Below are 19,719 nucleotides of genomic sequence, written 5' to 3'. Positions count from 1 at the left end.
TCCATTTTCTATTGTAAAGCTTGGGCCTTTGGATTGTTTGATGAAGATTGGATTTAATTGTTCTGAAAATTACATAAATACACAACATACACAACTTATATTTTCAATATTACAAAAAATTTCAACTCCCTAAATATATTACAAAAATCCCAACATATACACAGAATGCTATGTATATGTTGGCTATGTTACGTATATTAATAGGGAGAGAGAATAAAATAATTAAAAAAGTGAGAGAGACTGTAATTACTTCCAAAAAGGTTGGTCTTTATGTTATTTATACTTAATTGTTCCATTTCTGGAGGCCTGTTTTTTTGACATGTATTTGTATACTGTATTCACATCTAATTTTAAAAAATAAAGCAGAATTTTAAATCTTGTGATTTTAAATTAAAGATATGTTGAATGTACGAAAATACACTTAAATCTTGTGGTCTAAAACAAGTTAGATAAAACTAGAATTATAGATCTGTCAAAAAGAAAAGAGACATTTTTCTTGAAAATTGATTAAAATAAAAAGTAAGACAAATAAATTGAAACAGAGGAACTACCTTGGATTTGCCTTAAGTAGATACATGTGTATCCTTAAATTTGGTTGAATGCATCAAAACAATTGAAGTGCATGCAATATACTGTATTGAAAGGATAACGATAGACACTCAAACTCGTTGTCAAAATTCGCTTAGATACCTAAACTAAGGCCTGTTCCTATCAGACCCCTAAATCCCCCACATTTTATTCCAATTGGGCCTTTTTTGCCTATATGACACTGCACGTGGGAGGCGCGTGAGGAGCATTTTTTTTACTAATTTACAAATAAAAAAATGTCAAATGGCATTGAGGGCCCCAAAATTTTTTAATAACAAAATTTTTCTTTTAAACACTAAAGGCCCTTTTTAATAAAACAAAAAGTATTAGGGGGTTCCAATTTTTTTTTTTTAATAAAACAATACGCTAGGGGGCTGGGGGTAGGTGGGGGAGTTTTATTTTTATTTTTAAAAATTTTTATAACTTATTTTTAATAATTAGTTTTTTATTTTTTAAATAATTTTATAATTTTTTTTTATAATTAAGAAAAAAAGCATTAGGGGGTCCCAATTTTTTTCTTTTTAATAAAACAATACGCTGGGGGCTGGGGGTAGGTAGGGTAATTTTATTTTTATTTTTTAAAAAATTTTATAATTTCTTTTTAATAATTAGTTTTTATTTTTTAAATAATTTTATAATTTCTTTTTTATAATTAGGCTTTTATTTTTATTTTTTAAATAATTTTATAATTATTTTTTAATAATTTGGATCCTCAATGCCATTTTTTATTTTCATTTTTTTAAAATTTTTATAATTTTTTTAATAATTATTTTTTATTTCTAAATAAATTTTTAATAATTTATTTCATTTTTTTAAAAAAAATTATGTAATTTTTTAAAATAATCAGTTTTATATTTTTATTTTTCAAATAATTTTATAATTATTTTTTCATAATTTATATACTCAATGCCATTTTTTATTTTCATTTTTTAAAAAGTTTTATAATTTATTTTAATAATTAATTTTTTATTTTTTAAATAATTTTTTAATAATTTATTTCATTTTTTAAAAAATTTTATAATTTTTTTTTAAATAATCAGTTTTTTATTTTTATTTTTCAAATAATTTTATAATTATTTTCTAATAATTTATATCCTCACCATTTTTTATTTTCATTTTAAAAAAAAATTATAATTTTTATTAATAATTATTTTTTTTAAAATAATTTTTTAATAATTTATTTCATTTTAAAAAAAAATTATAGTTTTTTTTAAATAATCAGTTTTTTTTATTTTTTAAATAATTTTAGAATTATTTTTTAATAATTTCCTCAATGCCATTTGTACATACTTTTTTTTAAAAAATTATAATTAATTTTTAATAATTATTTGACGCACAATGCCACGTATCAACTTTCAATTAGCTTATTTTGCCACGTCATTGCGTGTGTGCAACACACACTTTGAGCTTTGAGCTTTTTGCTGATAGGGCAAAAAAGGCCCAATTGAAACAAAATGTGGTGGGGGGGGGGGGTTAGGAGCGTGATAGGTACAGGCCTTAGTTTAAATGTCTAAATGAATTTTGGCAACAAATTTAAGTGTATATCATGACTTTGACCATATGTAAAAATAAGATATGCATACACAATATCCTCTTTATATTCCATGCATGGAGTACTTTAGAGTATGTGATATCATCACAACTTCTAAATTTTAGTTCTAAATTTAAGGAAAAAGTACTATATGGCATAAGCATCAATCAAAGCCTGTCTTCACTTATTATTCTACCTCTTTATGTCACGTAACATCTAGGCATTCATCTTCCTCACTTAATATCCACTACTCTCTCATTTACTAGATTGTAGAAAATAGAAATATTACACTTTGTTGAGCATGATAACCTCTAGCTTCTCCATTGTTAACTGAGTGAGAAGAATTGAATATGGAGAAGATGAAACAGAATTTCTGCAGAGAATGGAAAAACTAAACCACTAATTTGGGGAAAATGGAAAACTGCTTTATTGATATTCTTTGATCTATATATATACACGAGTGAAAAAAAAAAGCTCCCTAACCTGTCCAGCTAAGAGTGGAAAAGTTAAGCTGCCACTACAATAGCTAACTACTCTAATCAACTAACTAACTGCCAGCTAATTACCAGCTAGTACAATAGATATGATAATTCACTGACAACTTGTGAAGATTGTCTAAGTGCTTAGCACCAGTGAAGGCCTTGGTGAGTAGGTCAGCTGACTGATTTCCAGTAGAGGTATGATGTAGAGTAATTAGACCTTCTTGGAGTTTGTCTCTCACAAAATGACGATCTACCTCTATGTGTTTCGTCTTTTCATGAAAGACAGGATTCTTTGCTATATGGACTGCAGCTTGGCTATCACAGAAAACCGGGATTGGCAAGGGGCAAGCTAGATCAAGTTCAAGCAATAATCTCTGTATACCACACAAGTTCACCCACAATTTTTCTGATAGCTCTATATTCTTCTTCTTCCGAGGATAAGGATATGGTAGTTTGCTTTTTGAATTTCCAGCTAATTGGAGTATCTCCCATCAACACAATGTACCCACTAACAGATTTTCTAGATTCAGGGCAAGCAGCCCAATCGGAACATCACAACTTCCATGAGCAATAGCCTCTAATCCTGAGTTTTCCCCTTATGTGAACTTCAAATCTGGTGGAAACCCATGTAATTTACAAAACTTATCTTTTGTGTGACCGGGCTTCTTGCAGTAGTCACAAAATACATGGATTTAGTTAGGAGGTCTATTGCCCCCCGAAGATCTATATGTTGCAAAGTTTGTTCTGAAGTTAGTATTAGCACTAGCAGCATTCACTTGTAGTGAAGTAGACTCGAGATTCAGACGATTGTGGGGCTTAACTTCCCTTTATTTCTCTAAAATGGAGAAAGCTTGAGCCATAGTGGGAAAGGGACTCATCATCAGGATGCTACCTCGCACAACAGTATATTCCTCATTCAACCCCATTAAAAATTGGATGAGACGTCTGTCTTGTTCGGCTTTATGCATTTTAGTTTTTCCCCCACAAGTGCATTGAGCGTTAGTGTCCAGAGTACCAAGAGTTTTCTGATTTTAGTATAGTAATTCGTAGTATCTAGATTACCTATTGATTTCCCATTGTAGCTGATACAATTTCGCGCCATTAGCTTGATCGCACCAATCCTCTAGCTCATCCTAGAGCTCTTTGCCATTATTCACATATTGTAGACTATCTCCGAGGTCTTTGGACAAGGAATCGAGAAGCTCCCATTGAGTGAAAATTACTGAATTATGGTTCGACTTCGAAATTTTGCCATTAATGAACCCAGTTCTTGCAGAGAATGGAAAAACTAAACCACTGATTTTGGGAAAATGGAAAAACTGCTTTATTGATATTCTTTGATCTATATATATACAAGAGTGAAAAAAAAAAAAAAAAAAAAAAGCTTCCTAACCTGTCCAGCTAAGAGTGGAAAAGTTAAGCTGCCACTACAAGAACTAACTACTCTAATCAACCAACTAACTGCCAGCTAATTACCAGCTAGTACAATAGATATGATTTTACTGATATGTTTTAATACACTTATATAAAGGGTGTTTTCTTATTTGTGTTTGTGAGATGAGTTAATAGTATATTGTGAGAAATTAAAAAATATTAAAGTTTGGGAAAATATTATAATATGTTGTAGTAGAAGAGACAGTTGAGAAAAAGAAAAATCACCACATGAATTCTTCCACAATTAAACATGAAAGAGGAGTCATCAAAATCAATAGATGCTCCAGCATGCAGCATTTTAATGCACCTCAATAATATTATAATAATAAAATGTAACAATATTTAGTAAACTACACTTCTAACTAAAATCTTTTTAAGGGTCTGACAGGTCGATAAGAGTCAAGTAATATGAAATGGAGGGAATACCAATTTTCATCAATGTCCATGTTTGGTAGTTGGCACTGCATTAGACATCTTGGCTCACCAATCTTAGAATCTCGAGTTCTAGCTCTAGAAATGACCATTGTAGCTCGTTAACTTTTGGTGAAAATCCAATTGGCCCATTTGTAAATATGTCCATTTTCGATTGTAATGGAGATTGGACTTAATGGTTCCAGTTTGAAGGCCTGTTTTATGACATGCATTTATGTATATTGTATATGTATTCTCATATATCTTTTGTGATCTTTTGTGATCTAACATTTTGGACCTATGTTTGAAATTTGTTGTTGTTTGCTTATCTCTCATTATCATATTAACTTCCTTTCTGTTAGGCTGAGGCCCAACATCCAAATGCAATAGGACTAGGAAGTCCGCACATACTCACTCGAGATTTCACAAAAATCAATTAAAAAAGCAAACAGCATAAATCCCAACAGTTTGGAGCTTAATTATAAAAAATTTCAACATTTTTCATAATTACTGAAAATTTTAATTTTGGATCTATTGAGATATATAATTAGCTCTTGATACATCCAACGTAGATATATTTTTTCCTGTGTAAAGATACATATAATTAGTTAGCTCCTGATACATTTTTTTTTAATTTTGGATCTGTGGAGATAAATAATACATCCAATAAGATATATTTTTTCCTTGTAAAGATACATAGTTAGTTCCCGGTACATTTTTTTCGATTTTAGGTTTGTCGAGATACACAATTAGCTACCCGATACATCCAAGGAAGATATATAACTAGTTGAGATTTTTGTAATTACTTTTTAAGGGTGGGAATTTATGTAAATATGTAAGTTAAGGTGTATATTTATGTTATTTTTCCTTAAAAAACAAGTTTATGTTTAAAAAACAAGAATAATGGAAAGCATACAAGTTTGTCCTGCAAAGGAATAATAGTAACCATCTTCGGTTTGGTTATAATTTTCATTTTGAAAAAAAAAAAAAAAAAAAAAACAGGAATTATGGAAAGCAAACAAGTTTGTTATGCAAAGGAGTAAAATTGACCAACTTTGTTTTGATTATAAATTTCATGAAAAAGAACAAGAATAATGGAAAGCATACGTCTTGCAAAGGAATACAATTAACAAACGTTGGTTTGATTATAATTTTCACCAAAAAGAACAAGAATCTTGGAACATACAAGTTTGTCTTGCTAAGGAATACCAACTTTGGTTTGTGTCATAATTTTTCATTTAAAAACAAACAAGAATTATGTAAAGCATACAAGTTTGTTTTAACAAGGGATGAAATTAACCAACTTTGATTTTATTATAATTTTCATCTAAAAAAACAAGAATTATGTAAAACATGCATGTTTTTGCAAAGGGATAAATTTATTGTTTAATGATAGGAACATGTTTGGATTAAAAGATGACAAAAGAAAGGAACTTAAAAGGAAAAAACAAAAGTGGACCTTGTCTTTTAATCTCTTACGCAAAACTTTCTGTGTAATATAGCCCGTTTCGTAATGAAAACATAATTTTTTGGAGTTGGAAATAGAACTGGAATTGAAGTTGGAGTTGGAGTTGGAGTTGGAGTTGTGTTTGACCATCAATATAAATTAAAGTTATTTTTGAAATTTTGTGAGAGAAGTAGAGTGAAAAAAAGTGAAAACAAGTTTTTCTTGTTTTTACTTTTCCAATTGCAATTCCAAATTGTATTTGAAATTTTCATGGCCAAACACTATTATTTTCACTTTTTTCACTAGAGTGAAATAATTTTCTAAACAAAGTAAAAAAATACCCATGGCCAAACTGCAGCATAGAATCTAATTTTCTTTTAATTTTCAGTTTGCAACCAATAATCGAAGACTTGTTTGTTTGGTTACTAATTTCTTGACCACTATATACGGAGGGAGAGCTGCTTCAACATAGAAAATCATCCAAAAAAAAAAAAAAAAAAAAACACTTTCCAAAATCTTCCTTATTTTCAGCTTATGTTCTTTCCCAGTGCCAAGTATTCAGAGTGATTACGATACTTATATAGCCCATGTTGAATTCCCTTCTTTGTCTATTCAATCGGATTTAGAGAGTTATTACCTTTCTTTTTTTTACTAAAACTACAACCATCAGCTCAAGTGGAAATGAAGAACCTGCCTGCATGATCTACTCCTATCACAATGTGATGAAGGAGTTTGCAGCAAGGTTAACTGCATTCCAATTGAAGGAAATAGAGAAGAAACCATGCATTCCAATTGAAGGAAATGGAGAAGAAACCAGGCTTTGTTTTTGCACATAAGCAGAGGATTTTGTCTTTGCAAACGACTCACACTCCGACTTTTCTTGGTTTGCATCACAATGTAGGCTTGTGTAAGCATTCCAATAATGGGAAAGGCGTAGTAATTGAACTTATTGACTCCGGAATTTCTCCTCACCATCCTTTATTTAGCCACGTTGGGATACCTACCTCGCCTGCTAAGAGGAAGGGTGTGTGTGAGTTCAATTTCACCACCAAGTGCAACAACAAGCTCATTGGAGCTAGGTCTTTCCTGCTTGCCAATGCTTCCCCGGTAGATGATATTGGACATGGTACTCACACAACTAGCACAGCTGCAGGAGCCTTTACAAATAGTGTTTAAGGCAAAGGAAAATGAGATGTTTGTGACAATCAGAGAGTTAGAGTTGTGAACAGAATTTTGTTGATCCAGCCCAGAAAGTTTCGCGGTGTGATCCATATTGGTGATTTTCAATGGGGTCTGTGGTGGTAGCGTAGGGATCGGCCCCGACAGGCCCGATATGGACCTTTATGTTTTGGGGCCAAGGACTTATTTGTATGCACATATTATATAAGTGCATTTAGTGGGTTGTTTTGGGTATTCAAGAAATTCAGCCTTCTCCACATTGTACTCTCTCTCCATTATAGTGAAACCTCCTTTGCCTCTGCTCGTGGTTTTTCCTGCAAGGGTTTTCACGTAAATTTGTGTATTGTACTTGATTTTTTTAACTTGTGGTTTGCTTATTCTGTCCGAATCCTAACAAAATGGCATCAGAGTCTGTTCGATTGTTTTCTCGGGGATGACAACCATGAAGTATGATATTCTATTGTTAGATCGCAACAGTAGATTTTTTTTATGGCAAGTTAAGATGCGGGCTGTGCTTGCGCAGATGAATTTGGATGATGCTTTATTAAGGTTTGAGAAGATGCCCTCATCGTGGAAGAACGAGGACAAATGACGTAAAGATCGAAAGGCTCTATCTCAGATCCACCTGCATTTATCTAATCAGATCCTACAGGATGTTTTGAAGGAGACCATTGCCGCTACGTTGTGGTTGAAACTGGAATCCCTATGCATGACAAAGAGCCTAACAAGTACTTTGTATCTCAAACAGTGACTTTATTCCCATCGTATGTCTGAGGGTGTGTCTTTGGAAGATCACCTATCTATCTTTAAAGAAATCGTCTCTAATTTAGAGACTCTGGAGGTTAAGTACGATGAGGAAGATCTAGGGTTGATTTTGTTGTGTTCCCTGCCTGCATCATACACGACCTTTAGGGATACAATTTTATATAGTCGTGATACCTTGACGATTGATGAAGTTTATGATGCGTTGTTCTCTAAGGAGAAGATGAAACATCTTGTGAATGGGTCAGAGACTCAAGGAGATGGTCTCATTATTCGAAGAGGAAGAATTCGTGAGAGGAATTCTAGGGGTGATGATAGGAATGGGTCGAAATCCAGAAATAGAAACAAAACATGTAATAACTACAAGAAGAAGTGCTATATCAAATTCAAGTGTTGGAAGCTACAGAATACAGAGAAAAAAAAGCTTTAAAATGAAGGAAAACCAACCAGAGAAGTCCGGTGAAGCCAGTTTTATGAAAGATGGCGGTAGTGATGGAGAACTCTTGGTAGTTTCTGATGGTAACTCCAAACCCTGTGAGGATTGGATTCTTGATTCAGCTTGCATATTTCATATATGTCGTAGTCGGGATTGGTTTACAATATATGTGTAACGCCCCAAAATCTCATTCCGAGACGTCACACGGTGCTTAAGGCTACATGTAGCCCCAAGCTAACCCTTTGAGCCTGCTACTAAGTCTAGAACTATCTTTAAGACAAATGAGTTAAGCAATACACTATATCATATCAAATCTGGATTGAAATAACTGAAAACATCATCTGAATATCAAATACTGAAAATTTGGAAAATCAAACAATAGTCCGACAAGCCTCTACTTACTAAGGAACTAGAGAGTCATTGGGACAAACCCCCAACTGACTCTAACTGAACAAAAAATAATAAACGACTGCTATTCAAGACTGAAAATCAGAGAAATAGGTCCTCAAATTATGAGGACTCACCAACTGCGAAAGTGTAGATAAGGGTACTCGGAGATCACTGTCGCTGCTGAGACTGAGTGCCTGAACCTATATTATGAGACAGTGTAACACATAGACATATATGCGGATCAGTACTTTAAGGATGTATTGAGTATATGGGGGTGTATGCATTAAAAGTAAACAATATCATTACTCTTTATAAAACCATGCATGCTGATATAAATGACTCATACAGCTTGAATAAATCTAAAATCTAAATCTCATAAACCATGAATGATAAAACATGTCGCATAAATCTCATGAGTCATTATACTTAGTTCTAAAATCTGTACTCTCCTCTTATTTTCTTATCAAAGTTTATAAGCAAAAGGAATCTTAAAACAATAACTTTCAAAACTTATGCTTTTATCTAGAGGAGAAAAGGACTTTGGGAACTCAAGGACTTGGGATTATGGAACTTTGGGACTTAGGGAATTTGGGCTTGGGAGTTTCTTCCAACCGACGTAAACCATGTGAGCTGACATGGAGTCCAACGTCTTGCCCATATTAGGGAGAGTTTTCTACCCTTGCCATTGGAATAGAACCTTGACTTTAGTGATCACTATCTTGGCCCACTATGGGCAAATCAGAAACCTACGGTGGCACGTAGTTCTGGGGCATGAGTTCTTGGAATCATACCCAATTCGGTGCTAAATACTACTCCTATACTTATTGCTCAGAACTTTTAGGAAACCCACCTTAAAACAACACAAGGGCTTGTAATGAAACCAAGTATGCTTATTATTGCTTTAAATCATAAATTGTACGAATAATGTGAATTCCTATCTTGGCTTTGTTTAAAAGATCAACTTTCTTTATCAAAGTCCAAAAATAGCTAATCATGGGATGCTTAAATCATGATCATTCTTGAAGTTTTAACATACCAACTAAGGCTTAATGACCCATGTTTCAATCTCATAGTAAAACATCTCAAAATTCATGCTTGATAAAATAAATACTCATAATTCATCATAAAATCTGGAAATTTCAGCAACACACATGGAAACATAAACATAATCATGTAATTCAACTTTTAAATCATGAGAAATCTCATAATCTTCCAAATAATGATAATGGGTATAAAACCTATCTTGAATTCCATGGAAAAATCATATATAATTCAGAAAATCTATAATTAAAGTAAGTCTTTGGGCACAAGGGTGAAAGAATTACCCTTGTTCAAACCCCACATACCTTATTTGACTTGATTCAATGGAACAAGTTGACTTTTAAAGCCTTGAGAATGTTCTTGGAGGCTTTTCTTGAAGGCTCCTGAGTGGTGATGTTTTGATTTCTTGAGTTTTCTTGAAGAAGAGTTTGAATTTTGTTCTTGGAGATTGATCTTGAAAGAAACCCTAATTTTGATGCTATGGATGAATATGAGGTTATGTGATTTACTTTGCTGTGATCAAGTGTTAAAAAAGTGGGAAAAGACCCCAAAAATCCCTTTAAAAATGGCTTTAAATTGCTGAACGTCAATTGTGACGGTTTGGGCGACGATCCGTCGCTGGTGCGATGGTCCGTCGTCCTTCCCGTCGCGCTTTGGCCAGAAACGAACTTACTGCCTCTGTTGCAACGGTTTGGGCGACGGTCCATCGCTAGCTCGATAGTCCGTCGGCCTTCCTGTCACACGTTGGCCAGAAAATAGGTTTACTGCCTCAATTGCGACGGCCAGAGCGACGGTCCATCGACCTTCCCATTACTCCTGGGCAGTCCGAACAGCTCTCAGTAAAACGGTCACAACTTTTTATCTTTATACCGTATTTTGAAAAAATTTATATCGTTGCAAAGCTAATTCAATTATTTATCTATTGGTGCATCATGAACTTAGAGATTTATAGTATAGTGAAAGATATTCTCGTTTGAAGTTGACTATACCAATATCCTTCTCAAGAATTCAATCGGTAAGGGATGCCTTGGTTCATCTAATAGCTAGGACGTACTTGAGGCCTTATTACTCATCAAACTAGATCATGAAACTAGCAAAGCACTACAAACTTTTTCTCATGAGCTTGAAGCATAGTTCTACTATCAGTTGGAAGTCTCGGGGTATTATAATATCTCTCCATTGGGAACATTCGTCCTCGAATGAGGTTGGCTAGCTGAGTAAACTGAGGATGTACAGCTGAAATAAATTACTAAACTGATTCTACATCATTCTAATCCTTTGAGTATTTCTAGGAATACAAGAACTTATAAATAAGGCACTATATAGCTGGATACATGCTTAGAAAAGAACTGGATCAAGGAAGAGTAGTACCTTCGGCTAAATCCGAGTTTGCGGCGAAGAGATGAGGGTACTTGGCTCGCATATCTGCTTCTGCTTCCCAAGAAGCACCCTCAACTGACTGGTTCCGCCAAAGAACTTTGACCAAGGAAACTTCTTTGTTCCTTAGTCTACGGATCTGGTGGTCTAGAATTTCAACTGGAATCTCTTCATATGAACGACTGTTCTAAATATCTGAGCTCTCTGAAGGATCTACTACAATGGAATCACCAATGCACTTCTTAAGCATAGAGACATGAAAGATAGGATGAACAGCTGACAAATCTGCAGGCAACTCAACCTCATAAGCTACTTCCCAACACATCTCAGAATTCTATAATGGCCTACATAACGGAGACTAAGCTTTCCCTTTTTTGCCAAACCTGTTCACCCCCTTCATGGGTGAAATCTTCAGATATACCAAGTCATCAACTTCAAAATCAAGATCTCTTCTTTTCACATCTGCATATGATTTTTGTCTACTCTGGGCTATCTTCAATCTTTCTCTAATCAACTTTACTTTTTCCATAGCTTCAAATAATGCATTAGGTCCAATCAAAGAAGCCTCACCAACTTCAAACCAACATATGGGTGATCTACATCTCTTCCCATAAAAAGCCTCAATTGGGGCCATCTGAATGCTAGAATGGTAACTGTTATTATAAGCGAACTCGATCAATGGCAAATGCTCATCCCAAATACCTTTGAAATCAAGAGCACATGCCCTCAACATATCCTTTAAAGTTTGGATGGTTCTCTCTGCCTGACCATCTGTCTGCGGGTGAAAAGCAAAACTAAGGTAAACTTGGGTACCAAGACCCTTCTGAAAAGATCTCCGAAATTAGAAAGTAAACTTAGTACCCCTATTTGAGATGATAGACAAGGGAACTCCATGCAGTCTGACTAACTCTCGGATATACAACTTACCATAATCCTTAGCTGTATAAGATGTATGTACTGGCTGGAAATGCACTGACTTAGTCAACCTATCTACAACAACCACAATCGAATCATGATGATGGCACGAAAGGGGTTAACCAATCACAAAATCCATATTCACCTGTTCCCACTTCCAAGTGGGGATACTGAACTCTTGCATCACACCACCAGGTCTTTGGTATTCTACCTTAACCTGTTGATAAGTTGCATACTTCGCCACAAACTCTGTTATATCTTTCTTCATACCACCCTACTAATAGATTTCTCCCAAGTCACGGTACATCTTGGTAGCACCGGGATGAATAGAATATCACGCACCATGTGCTTCAGCCAAAATTATTGGCCTCAAATTATCAACACAATGAACACACAATCTATCCTGAAACCTCAACACGCCATCCCCCCCTTGGGAGAAATCCTCTACCTTTTGGTCCTTAACTGACTCCTTCAGTTTGACCCATATCTTGCTTCTTCTTTACTTCCAAACCTAGAGAGGATTCGAACTACTTTGAACCCATACATTACCTTTAGCTGAATCAAGCAACCTAACACCCAATCTAGCCAAACGATGAACTTCATGTGCTAACTCTTCCTTACCCTTCTTCACATGAGCAACACTGCCCATAGATAACCTGCTAAGGGCATCTACCACTATATTGGCCTTGCCCGAATGATACAACACACTCATATCATAATCTTTTACTAACTCTAACCACCTTCTCTGATGAAGATTTAACTCTCTCTGCAAAAATACATACTGCAAGCTTTTGTGGTCTGTAAAGACATCAACATGAGCACCATACAGATAGTGTCTCCAAATTTTCAAAGCAAAAACCACAACAGCTAATTCAAGATCGTGGGTTGGGTAATTCTTTTCATGCGGCTTCAACTGTCTAGAGGCATAGGCTATAACCTTACCTCTCTGTATCAATATACAACCCAAACCAACTCTAGAGGTATAACAATACACCACAAAACCGTCAATACCATCGGGTTATACTAGCATTGGGGCTGAAGTGAGTCAAGTCTTCAACTCCTAAAAACTCTTCTCGTAGGAATCTGATAATAGAAACTTAACTTTCTTTTGGGTCAGTTTAGACATAGGAGACGTAATAGATGAGAAACCATCAACAAAACGGCGGTAATAACCATCTAGGCCCAAGAAACTTCTAATTTCAGACGAAGAGATGGGTCTAGGCTAATTTCTTACAGCTTCTGTCTTTTGGGGATTCACTCTAATGCCATTGGCGGAAATGATATGACTAAGAAAGGCTATTGACCTTAGCCAAAATTCACACTTGCTGAATTTGACAAATAATTGGTGATCTCTAAGAGTTTGTAAGACAATTCTAAGATGATCTGCATGGTCATCCTCATTACAGGAGTACACAAGGATATCATCTATGAATACTATGACAAACATATCTAGGTATTGTTTGAACACTCGATTCATGAGGTCCATAAAAGCTGCTGGAGCATTAGTTAGCCCGAAAGACATGACTAGAAACTCAAAATGACCATAACGGGTTCTGAAGGCTGTCTTTGGAATATCACACTCTCTTACTCTAAACTGATGATAGCCGGATCTAAGGTCTATCTTTGAGAAATAACTTGCACCTTGCAATTGGTCAAACAGATCATTAATTTCAGAAAGAGGGTACTTTTTCTTGATTGTGACCTTATTCAGCTGATGATAGTCAATGCACATACGCAAAGAACGATCTTTCTTTCGCACGAACAAAATAGGTGCGCCCCATAGAGAAATACTAGGCCTTATGAAACCTTTATCTAAAAGATCTTTGAGTTTCTCTTTTAACTCCTTAAGTTCTGTGGGAGCCATTCAGTATGGAGGGATAGAAATAGGCTGTGTATTAGGAAGAAGGTCAATCTCAAACTCTATCTCTCTATCAAGAGGTACCCTTGGGAGATCTTCTAAAAAAATATCGGGAAACTCATTAACTATACGGACTGACTGAATAGTTGGAGCCTCAGACTTAGTGTCTTTAACTCGAACTAGATGATAGATACAACCTTTGGATACTAACTTTCTGGCTTTAAGATAGGATATGAAATGACTCTTGAGAGATACTGAATTTTTGGACCACTCGAAAATTGGTTTATCTGAAAATTAAAACTTAACCACACGGGTACGACGGTCTATAGATGCATAACATAAATTAAGTCAATCTATACCCAGAATAAGATCAAAATCAACCATATTTAACTCTATCAAATCTGCAAGTATGATCTTATGAAGAACAGTAATAGGATATTTTTGTAAACTTGCTTAGCAATAATTGACTCTCCTACTGGGGTAGAAACCAGGATAGGCTCAGGGATCTTTTTGGAACTTATCTCAAAATTCACAGCGACTAACAGAGTCACATAAAAGAAACTTGACCCAGGGTCCAACAGTATATACACATTAAAATAAAAGACACGAAGTATACTAGTAACAACATCTGATGAATCCTCCTACTCTTGTTGGGATGGTAAAGCATAGAATTGATTCTGGAACTGACCGCCAGCAGTGCTGGATGAAACACCCTGGGGAGGGGTTGGGCAAGCTACAGAAATTGGTGCACAGGTAGCTTGAGTCTGGGACGAATATCTCTATTCCTCTGTTTAGCATGCGGACGTTCTCTAAGTCTATGGTCCAACTTGCCACAACCAAAACAACTTTTTTGTTAGGCCAAACACTAGCCGGGATGGGTTCTACCACACTTAGCACTAGGTCGGTAACTGGGTCTGTTACTCATACTGTTCTGAGATCTGGACATAAAAGACTTTTTCCCTCGCTCCTACCTGTTTCGGGGCACGGGATCACTGGCTAATAAAGTTACTGGCATAGATGAATGATTCTGAAACTGCGGGCGGTTCCCTCCATGGAATCTGTTCTGGCCATACTCAAACTGCTCCAGTCTAGCCCTCTTATTTCCTCTTACTTTCTCTCTTTTTCCTTTATATTCTCTACCTCAATCTGCTGAGCATGCATCATCAGTATAGAAAGATCCATGTCTCTATTGAGCATAGCAGTCCTACACTCCTAAACCACCAATCCAGATACACCTGTCACGAACTTACTCATGCCAGATCTGGGGTAAGTTATCAAGTCAGGCTCATACTTAGATAGCTGGTTGAACTTGAGGCAATACTCTTTTTTTGTCATAGAGCCATGCCTCACTGCACTTTCCTCATCTCAAGTAGGAAGAACTTGTCTAAGAATGCATCTTGAAACACCTGCCAAGTCATAGGAGTTGCATTCTCCCCTCTACTCTTCCTCCACATCACTATCCAATCATAAGCAATATCTTTCAAATAATAAGAGACCAGTTCCACGATCTTCTCTTCAGTTACATGCATAACTTAGGTGATCTTCTTTACCTCATCAAGATACAACTGCGGGTCCTCACCTACTTTTGACCCAAAGAATTTGGGCGGGTTCATCCTCATAAAGTCATGAAGTGTGGCTGTGGCTGCATCACCCCCTTGCTAATGCAAAACAGCAGCCTAATTATTGGCTTGCACTGTAGCAGTCACAGCTTGGACTAACATCTGAAAAGCAGCCCAAAATTCGGCATGAGACACATTCTCATTCAGGGGATCGGCAGGTTTAGTGGTTGATTGTCATTTCTACGGGCATTAGCTCTACGAGGAGGAATTTTCTTTCATAAAAGAGCACGATTCAATAGCAGATAGGGATAGCTGTAAGCACGATAGATTCTGAAAGAAATAGATAATTTTTCCTAAAACGTTCTGTAGCCCCTTGCTCATAGATGTAGCGCGCTTCACACCAATGATCAAAACTCTATGTAACGCAGCTTGTGAGACTCCCTAGAAATCTCTAAACCTTAGGCTCTGATACCAAATTTGTAATACCCCGAAATCTCATCCCGAGATGTGACACGGTGCTTAAGGCTACTAGTAGCCCTAAGCTAACCCTTTGAGCCTGCTACTAAGTCTAGAACTTACTTTAAGACAAATGAGTTAAGCAATGACACCATATCATGTCAAATGTGGACTGAAATAACTGAAAACATCATCTGAATATAAAATACTGAAAATTTGGAAAATCAAACAATAGTCCGACAAGCCTCTACTTACTAAAGAACTAAAGAGTCATTGGGACAAACCCCCAACTGACTCGAACTGAACTGAAAATAATAAACAACTGCTATCAAGATTGAAATTAGAGAAATAGGTCCTCGAACCATGAAGACTCAACAATTCCAGATGTGTAGATAAAGGGTACTCGGAGATCACTGTCGCTGCTGAGACTGAGCGCCTGAACCTACATTATGAGACAATGTAGCACATAGACATATATATGGATCAGTACTTTGAGGATATACTGAGTATATGGGGGTGTATGCATTAAGTAAACAATATTATTACTCTTTATAAAACCATGCATGCTGATATAAATGACTCACACAGCTTGAATAAATATGAAATCAAAATCTCATCAACCATGAATGATGAAACATGTCGCGTAAATCTCGTGAGTCATTATACTTAGTTCTAAAATCTGTACTCTCCTTTTATTCTCTTCTCAAAGTTTATAAGCAAAAATAAATCTTAAAATAATAACTTTTAAAACTTATGCTTTTATCCAGAGGAGAAAAGGACTTTGGGAACTCAAGGACTTGGGATTATGGAACTTTGGGACTTAGGGACTTTGGGCTTGGGAGTTTCTTCCAACCGACGTAAACCATGTAAGCTGACAAGGAGTCCAACGTCTTGCCCATGTTAGGGAGAGTTATTCTACCCTTGCCATTGGAATAGAACCTTAACTTTAATGATCACTATCTTGGCCCACTATGGGCAAATCAGAAACCTACGGTGGCTCGTAGTTCTGGGGCATGAGTTCTTGGAATCATACCCAACTTGGTGCTAAATACTACTCCCATACTTATTGCTCAGAACTTTTAGGAAACCCATCTTAAAAAAGCACAAGGGCTTGTAATGAAACCAAGTATGCTTATCATTGGTTTAAATCATAAATTGTACGAATAATGTGGATTCCTATCTTGGTTTTGTTTAAAAGATCAACTTTCTTTATCAAAGTCCGAAAATAGCTAATCATGGGATGCTTAAATCATGATCATTCTTGAAGTTTCAACATACCAACTAAGGCTTAATGACTCATGTTTCAATCTCATAATAAAACCTCTCAAATTCATGTTTGATAATATAAATACTCATAATTCATCATAAAATCTAGAAATTTCAGCAACATAATGGAAACATAAACATAATCATGTAATTCAACTTTTAAATCATGGAAAATCTCATAGTCTTACAAATAATGATAATGGGTATAAACCCTATCTTAAATTTTAGGAAAAAATCATATATAATTCAGAAAATCTATAATTAAATTATTTCTTTGGGCACAAGGGTGAAAGAATTACCCTTGTTCAAACCCCGCATACCTTATTTGACTTAATTCAATGAAACAAGTTGACTTTTAAAGCCTTGAGAATGTTCTTGGAGGCTTTTATTGAATGCACCTGAGGGGTGATTTTTTTATTTGTTGAGTTTTCTTGAAGAAGGGTTTGAATCTTGTTCTTGGGGATTGATCTTGAAAGAAACCCTAATTTTGATGTTATGGATGAATATGAGGTTATGTTCGTTGCTTTGTTTTGATAAAGTGTTAAAAAGGGTGGGAAAAGACCCAAAAAATCTCTTTAAAAACGACTTTAAATCGCCGAACGTTAGTTGAGACGGTTTGGGCGACGGTCCGTCGGCCTTCCCATCGCGCTTTGTCCAGAAATGAACTTACTGCCTCTGTTGCAACGGCTTAGGTGATGGACCGTCGCCTTCCCATCATACTTTGTCCATAAAATGGGTTTACTGGCTCAGTTGCGATGGCCAGAGCGATGGTCCGTCGCTGACTTGATGATCCGTCGGCCTTCCCATCGCTCCTAGGCAGTTCGGACAGCTCTCAGTAAAACGGCCACAACTCTTTACCCCGATACCAAATTTTGGAGAAATTTATATCATTGGAAAGCTAATTTAATTATCTATTTGTTGTTGCATCATGATCTCAGATATTCATAGTATAACAAAATATATGCTTGTTTAAAATTAATTGTACCAATATCCTTCTCAAGAATTTAATCGATAAGGGATGTCTTGGTTCGTCTAATAGCTAGGATGTATTTGAGGCCTTATTACTCATCAAACTAGATCATGAAACTTCCAAAGAACTATAATTTATTTCTCATGACCTTGAAGAATGGTACTAGTATCAGTTAGACGTCTCGGGGTATTAGAATATGAAACAGTCTCTAAAGTGTAATACCTCGTATGTTTCTAAGCTAGGAGACGAACCATTTTTCCTACGTATGAAACCTCCTATCCTGTGAATAACATTTTAGTGCATGAATTAAAATGAGTATCCTAGCGATAATATAGCTTATGATACATTAAGCATGTTCATATGAGTCACTTAAGGTAATACAAGCTAAGAGTTTTTGAATCCATCAAGTTTTAGTGTTCGATTTTGCAAGGGTCATCTTTGAACGAGTATAAATCGATGTTAATGTGGTATTTATGCATATTTATACCCACCAAATTGTAGATAATTGAATTATCTTTTCAACGATACCAATTTCGCCTTAATCCAATACCCGAGCGAAAAGTTATGCCCTTTTTCGTAAGAGACAGTAAGGATAGGCGATTGGTTAGGTGCCGCCCAACCCAGACATAGGCGATTGGTTAGGCGCCGCCTAACCTAGCTTAGGCAATCACTTGCGCACCGCCTAAGTCAGTTCTAGGTGCCAAAAACACTCCATTTTGAGTTATTTTGAGGGTAATTAAGTCTTTTAACACTCCTTACACGTCCCTAAACTTAACCCTACGAAATATATAGCTTCTAAACATATTACAACCCTATTAACATCTCAAAGCTCATCATCCAAGAGCACCATAGGAGAAAAACAACTAGCGTTGCACAATCAAGCTTGAAGATCCAATTTCAAGGAAATTCCTCCGTCAATCATCAAGAACCTCCCTTCCAAGGTACGCGTAGTGTTCATCCATGGATTTCTTTCGTCCGTGGAGTTGAAGAATCAATCTTTAAAATACAAAAGCTTGGTTAATTGTGGTGATATGACCATACCCATGTTGATGCTTGTTTGTTTTGCTCTATAATAGTATTGTGACTGTATATCTCATGAAAGTTATGTTGTTAGTTGAAAAACATGATCTTTAGATGGATTGATAGAATGCAAGTATGAAATCCACCTATGGATTAAAGAATGCATGCAAGGTGTTCGATAAAATGCCTAATATGTTAAAACTTCATATTTACATGATTTCATGATATCTAAATAACAAGTTCATGTTAGTCATACACTCCAATATGAATTTCCATGCAAATTATGTGTTGTTATTGTTGTGGTATAAAGCATGTATGATAATGGAGATATAAATTATGCACACAAAATATATCCATGCTTTCCCTACCATGTTTGAGATGTTGAATAAATACATGAAGTATAATATCCCCAAATCATTACAATATGAACTAAACGTTACATGTTGCCGTTCCCTTACGCTTAAATGGTTTCCATGCGATTGCTATGAATACTATATGTTGTCGGAATGCCCATGATATTAGAATATGAGATTTATGACTTGATTATAAGCATTCCTATTCATGATAGATATTATGATGACCATGTACTTCATGAAA

This window comes from Capsicum annuum, chromosome 1, assembly GCF_002878395.1.
Source record: "Capsicum annuum cultivar UCD-10X-F1 chromosome 1, UCD10Xv1.1, whole genome shotgun sequence".
Classification (NCBI taxonomy): Eukaryota; Viridiplantae; Streptophyta; class Magnoliopsida; order Solanales; family Solanaceae; genus Capsicum; species Capsicum annuum.
Note: the sequence above shows the minus strand (reverse complement) of the source record.